We start from the raw sequence: 7,387 nt of genomic DNA, 5'->3' as shown, positions 1-7,387 counted from the left end.
ACAGAAAGCGAGAAATCCCCCCCCACCCAGAGAGTATGGCCATGCCACAATCCCTTCTCCATTCTCCTCTTGGGATCTTGGGCACGCATGCACACACGCCTGGTGTGAGTTTAAGCCACTGGGTCCAGGACTCAAACTGCGGTCAGCTACATGGGAGTTCAGCAACATAGCCATTACGCTAACTGCTGGTCTCCCTGCATTTTACTGATTCACAAAATTTCTTAAATAATCTACTTTAAATAGGGGCATATTATCTGTATGACCTCAAAAATATTACTAAGCTGTCCTAAGAATTAATTTCTTCATCTTAAAATAATTTAAGAAGAGAAATTTATGTTTGTTTGTTTTTTTACTTATTTTTTTGAGAAGTTTTTGCTATAAGGCACGTGTGCTCTTCAGAAAGACAGAAAGAGACAGAGAGACAGAAAGCGAGAAATCACCCCTCAGAGGGATGTCCACACTGCAATCCCTTCTCCTCCATTCTCCTTTCGGGATCTTGGGCACGCACGCACACGTGCCCAGCATGAGTTTAAACCACCAGGTCCAGGACTCGAACCGAAGTAGACTACATGGGAGTCCAGCAACATAGCCATTACACTAACTGCTGATCCCCAGGACCTTGTTTTTTTACCCTTAGGACTTGCCTAAGATAGGAAGCTGCTACCCCTACATACCCTACATACCCTACATATCCCTTCTCACTGTGCCTATCCCTGTCCTTCACAGCTCAGCTTAGGGTTAGGTCCTCTAAAGCCTAACCAACACCCCAGCCCGCACCCGTCCTTGCCTAGCTTCCCTATTAGACTCGAGGTGGACCATCTCATTCTCTGGCTCAGATACTCAATACATGTTAGATGAAAGGAAAAAAAAAAAAGAACAAATTAACAGTTATTACCTATTGTTGTCTCATTTTTGTTTGTTTGTTTGTTTGTTTGTTTTTAATTGTCAAAAGCCACATGCACTTGCCATAAAGACAAAGAAGGAGAGGAAGAAAGGAAGAAAGCACCCCCAATGGGGCATGGTCATACCACAATTCCTTTTCCATGTTTCTGTCCTGTTGAGATTTGGGCATGCCCATACACTCAGCGTGTTTTTCAAGCCTCCAGGGCTAGGATTTGAACTGTCGTTGGCCACGTGGGATTCAGTTCCCTTACTCACTAGACCAAAGGTCCAGCTCAAGTGTCTCATTTAAAATGTTTTATTTTATGGGGATGTAACAGACATACAGTAAACTTCACATGTTTAAAGTATGCAATTTGATGTTTCAAGATATGTATACACTCATGGAGCCATCACCAAAGTCAAGGTGGTGAACATATTCGGTGTCCTTGTGTGACCCTGCCTCCTGTCCTTTCTTACACACACAGGCCCCCACCATCTCCAGGTCCTGGAGTCACACCTAAAAATCCTGACAGTGGGCCCTTTAAGACCAGTTTGCCATTAAGGAGCTAGCGCTCTGCCTGCAAAACCCAGAAATCTTCAGCCAGCTAAGACTATGCTGCCATCTAGTGATAAATCAGCCTAGCGCTGGCCAAGTGTGCCTGAGCTAAAAAAGTAAACAAAAAATAAAAAGCAGACTGAAACTGTGAAACAGACTTGGCTGTGGATAAAAAGGGAAGAGTCTCACCCCAATGTCACACCCTGGCTCACGTGTTTGGCTGTAAAATGCGGCAGAAATGCTGGTCACTGCTCGTGCACAGCTAGCGGACCAAAGTTCAGAACTTTACAGTTGGTTTTTACTAGACTTTCCTTTTAACTTCTTTTTATTTTTTTAAGTACCTTTATTACACATTTTAAAATCTGGGAAAGCTGCTTTTTCCCCACCCAAAGTTCATAAATAAAAGTGGTAATGTTTTTCATTTAAAAAGGTCATGTTGAAATGGTAAAAAATGATAGCCACAGGCATTAGTCCAGGGTACCACGGCTTATAGCTTAATTACTGAACTCAACAGGAAGGGATAAACTTTATGTGATCTAGCAAAGAAGAATAGATCCTGGTGGGTTTCCAAGTTTTCCATATTTTTAAGAATTATTTGATTGTTTTGTTTTGTTTTAGTTTGCTATGGAGCTCATGGTCATGAGACAGAAAGAAAATAAGAAAGGAAGCCGCCAGGCCCAGGACTTGAACCGTGGTAAACCTTGTGGGAGACCAGCGCCTCAACCACCACACCACCTGCTGGCCCCCAAGTTTTCAGTTTGACATGACATTCACTATTTCTGTCCCAACAGCCTTTTGGCCACACGGTTATTCTCTCTCGTTTTCATCACCCAAGTTATTGGAAAATTTCTCTGAACGTAGCATGATACTGGGATGTAGGAGGTATACTCTCATGTCACTGGTTCATGTGTGATGAAACTTTCAGTGACAATACCTAACGGTTGCTCCCTAATCCTGATGCCACACTGCATTAGAAGATAAAGGGACTCAGGGAAACTGGGATAAATTAGGTTTAAGGACAATGGCTTCCTAAACAGAGTTCACTTTGCTGAGGTTGCAGGATAGGCACTATAGGTGTTCGTGTCCTCTGGACCTGTAGCCAGGATTCGGTACAGGTTATGTGAAAACCCCCTTGACCATGGATCAAGACAAAAAGAGGGGCCAGCAGATGGCACGATAGTTAAAGGTGCTGGATTCCCACATGGCCGACTATGGTTCGAGTCCTGGATCTGGAGGCTTGTTCTCCTTTTTTCTTCTTCTTTTTTTTTTTTTCTTCTTCTTTTTTTGGAGAGGTTTTTCTTATTGGGTGCATGCGCTCGCCAGACAGACAGAGAGAGACAGAAAGTGAGAAATCACTCCTCAGGGGTGATAGCCACGCCGCAATCCCTTCTCCTCCATTCTCCTCCTGGGATCTTGGGCATGCACACACGCACACGTGCCCAGCGTAAGTTTAAGCCACCGGGTCCGGGACTTGAACTGCAGTCGACTACATGGGAGTCTAGCGACATAACCATTACGCTAACCGCTGGTCCCTCTCCTTTCTTCTTTCTCAGCTCTCTCTCTCTCTCTGTCACTCTATGGTCAAATTGAAATTAACAAAAAGAATAAATAAAGTTAAATAAAATAATTTGCCGGGGTCCAGCCTCGGCGTGGGTGGGTTATCTCGACGAAGGCGGCGAAGGTGAACAGAAGACAGAGGCCTCGATGCCTTTCATGCACGTCCTATGCCGGACACCCCTCAGAGATCGCTCTCTAAGGAGTGACAACTGCTAGGAATAATCGTGCCTTTTTATTGAAAATATGTTACATACAAGTAAATGGGAGAGGGGCTACGTGTTTCAATTATCAGCTCATAAAGTCTTTTAACAATAAAGAACATAGATTCTATTCAGGGTGGATTAAAGGTGGGTCTAGTGCAGTTCCTATCCAGGGGTGGATTAAGGGTGGGTCTAGTGCAGTTCCTCAATTGTAGGTGGGTCTCCATGGAATGCAGTTTCAGGAAAGCGGTTCTGGTAAGCAGAGATAATTATCAGCTGATGCGGTGCAGCAGCCATCTTCTGATTACTGGGAATGGTGCTGAGAAAAGAAAAACTCAAGAATAGATATTAGTTCTTAAGGATCTTAATAAAGAATGATACTTATACAGTTTTGTAGGGATCTATAACTTAATTTGAGGAATCCTAATATCTTTATTTCATTTGGAGAGGGCGGAGGTGTCCTGGGCCAGTTTTGGCCTAATCCTATTTTACATAAAGAAAGGAAGAATTTCAGGGCCTTCCAAAGGTCAAGATTACTTCTGCCTAGAAAGAACTTCAGCCCACCCTCTATTGTGACCACAGAGGTAAAGCATTGTAATTAATAGTAAGTAATCAGAGCAAAGGGGAGCTGTCGGTTGGGGGACTTCCTGGAAGATTTTATCATACACCCAGGATGTATAGGAGAGCTATGCAATTCTTTTATAGTAGTAAATTGGGGAGTCAGAGGGGGGTCGCTTCCCAGTGAGGCTGCCTCAATTTTCTGGAGTGAATAGCAAGCAGCCTTGCTGACATGCTAACTGACCCAAGCTTAAAAAAAAAAAAAAAGTGAGGAGCTCTCCTAACTCTCCAGAAATCTTTTTAGAGGTTTTTGCTATAGGGCGTGCACGCTCGCAAGACAGAGACAGAAAGCGAGAAACCACTCCTCAGGGGGGATGGCCACGCTGCAATCCCTTCTCCTCTATTCTCCTCTTGGGATCTTGGGCACGCATGCACATGTGCCCGGCGTGAGTTTTAAGCCACTGGGTCTGGGACGCACCCTATAGCAAAAAACCTCTCCCTCACACACACACAAAATTCTGTCCGAATTAACTTCTTTCCCTGCTCTGTATAAGCTAATTTTGTCTCCGTTTTTAGATTAATTTAAATATTCCTGTTTTATAAATGAATCTGTTGGAATTTTCTTTGAACTTATAACAGCTTATCAGTTTCTCATTAATTAATTTTAAAATTTTATTTATTATTATTTTTTAGAGAGATTTTTGCTTGTAGGATGTGTGTACTCACTCGCCAGAGAGAGAGACAGAGATAGTGAGAAATCACCCCCGGAGGGAGGACCACATCACAGTCTCTTCTCTTCCATTCTCCTTTTAGGATTTTGGGTACACATGAACACACACCCAGCATGAGTTTCAAGCTACCAGGTCCGGGACTCAAACTGTGGTTGGCCATGTGGGAGTCCAGTGACACAACATTATGCCATCTACTGGTCCCATATATATATTTTTTAATTTACTATAGGGACATGTGTTCCCTCTCATGCTCAGACAGAGAGAGAGGGAAAATTAGAAAGAAAACTACCAGGTCTGGGACATGAGCCATGGTTGGCCATGTGGGATCCAGTGCCTCAACTACCATGCTATCTGCTGGTCCCCATTAATGAGTTTTTTAAAATCCTGAACATATGTTCATTTCATACCTGTATGAGTTATTATTTTACCTTTTGGGGGGAAGATTATTATTTAATTAAATAATTAATCAATGAAGGAATTAGTTACCCATACAAGAAGGTGTAAAATTAAGCACTAAATTTGGGAGTTTGATCTACTTCGATGCATCATTAACAGACAGGATCTTTGGTAACAGGTATCTGGCTTAGAATAGCCAAAACTAGGGGCCTGCAGGTGGTGTGGTGGTTAGAATGCTGGACTCCCACATAGCCATCCGCAGTTTGAGGTCCTGGACCTGATGGCTTGGCTTGCTTTCTCACTTTCTCTCTTTCTCACACTCTGTCCTTCTCTGATCAAAACAAATAAGTAAAAATAATTGAAAAAAAAAAGAATAGCCAGAATTAGGTGGCATACTGATTAAGAAACTGGACTCCCACATGGTCAGCAGTGGCCTGAACTTAAAAATAATCATGTCAGGCATGTGTGTGTGTGCCCAAAATCTCAAGATGAGAAGAGAAAGGAGAAGGGATTGTGGTATGATCATTCCCTCTTGCAGGGTGTTTTCTCACATTCTCTGTCTCTGTGTCTCTATCTATCTCTCCCCAGTGAGCACATGTGCCCTATGGCAAAAAACTAAAAAGAAATTTTAAAAAAGAGAATAGCCAGAATTTGTGTTTTGTGCTTTTTTCTCCCTTTGTGCTTATCTACTAATCGAGCCAGATTGTGAATAAATAATTAAGATGATATTTGATCAGAATGTTGGTCTTTAATAGATATGATATTTATGTCCTTTAAAAATAAAAGTTGGGAGGGGCTAGCAGGTGGCATGGTGGTTAAGGGCGCTGGACTCCCATATGGCTAACCATGGTTTGAGTCCCAGACCTGGCAGCTTCTTTTCTCACTTTTTCTCTCTCTCTTTCTCTCATTCTGTCCCTCTCTGGTCAAATTTAAATAAATAAATAAATACAGTTAAATAAAGTAATTCTTTAGAAAAATAAATAAATAAATAAAAGTTGGGGGCCGGCAAGTAGTGTGGTGGTTAAGGGCATTGTACTCCCACGTGGCCGACCACAGTTCAAGTCCCAGACCTGGTGACTTGCTTTCTCTCTCTCTTATCTCACTCTGTCCCTCTCTGGTCAAATTAAAATAAATACAGTTGAATAAAATAATTCTAAAAAAAAAAAAAATAAATCAATAAAATAAAAGAAAGTTGTCAGAGCCAGCAGATGACATAACAGTTATGTTGCTGGACTCCCACATGGCTAAGCATAGTTCAAGTCCTGGATCCAGTAGCTTGAAAATCATGCTAGACATGTGTACATGTGCGTCCAAGATCTGGGAGGAGAATGGCAGAGAAGGGATTGCAGCCTGGCCATCACCCCTGGGCAGTGATTTCTCACTTTCCCTCACTGTCTCTCTTTGTTAAAATTTTAAAAATAATAATAATGATGCACATTCTCTAAGGCACAAACCTCTAAATAAATAAATAAATGTTGTCTTAAATAAGTTAGCTCTTGGATATATTTTCTATCCTTCAAAATGTATTTTAAATGTGGCCTATGATAGAAAAGAAGCTATTCTTAGAAACAAAAATTATTTTTATCTTTTCCTAGCAACGTAATTTGAGAAACCGAATACATAAATGGACAGTGACCAGCCTATGTGAACATAGAATTCTGATAAAAAAAACAAACAAAAAAACAAACCTCTGCGGCCATCATCCCAGAAGGGTTAGGACTACACTGACCCCTTCCAGCTGCCCTAATATTTGCTTCCACTTCAGGCTGAGGACCAGCCAGAGAAAGCCAGCACTGCTCCCTATGCGAAGTGAAGTCCGTAGGGCGGGTCGCTTCTAGTCAGCCCTCCTGCTGCTTTCCAGTAGACCACACCTCTAATGGCGCAGCCTGGAGGTATTCTACTCCCTTTCCGTTTCTGCCAGACACAGGTGAGAGGAGCTGACTCTTGAGACCAGCAGTTTGCCTAATGGCTATGTCGCTGGACTCTCATGTAGTCGACCACGGTTTGAGTCTTGGACTCGACCACGGTTTGAGTCTTGGACTCAGTGGCATAAACTCACACCGGGCGCATGTGCGTGCGTGCCCAAGATCCTGAGAGGAGAATGGAGGAGAAGGGATTGTGGCGTGGCCATCCCCCCGGGGGGTGATTTCTCGCTTTCTGTCTCTCTGTCTCTGTCTGTCTTGTCTGGCGAGCGCACGTGCCCTATAGCAAAATATATATATATATCAACAAAAGAAAAGAGGAGCTGACTCTCTGCTATTAAAAACTCAGTCAATAGCCTCTGTTCATACTTGGGTGTTCTTCATGTGTTTTTCCTGGAGATCAGAAAGTAGACAGAAATCCTGCACTGATGTGAGCTCATACAGAGAACAAACGAAGGACAAGGACAGTGAATGAGTTGAGTTTGGAAGTCAGTCAGTTTTAGCTTAAATAAATATAATAATCCAAATGAAAAACTAAGAGCAAATGAGGGCTGACCGATGGAGTGGTGGTTAAGGCAACTGGGT

This window comes from Tupaia chinensis, unplaced genomic scaffold (assembly GCF_000334495.1).
Source record: "Tupaia chinensis unplaced genomic scaffold, TupChi_1.0 Scaffold145519_1, whole genome shotgun sequence".
NCBI lineage: Eukaryota > Metazoa > Chordata > Mammalia > Scandentia > Tupaiidae > Tupaia > Tupaia belangeri.
The sequence above is the reverse complement of the archived record's forward strand: the minus strand, read 5'-3'. Positions refer to the sequence as shown.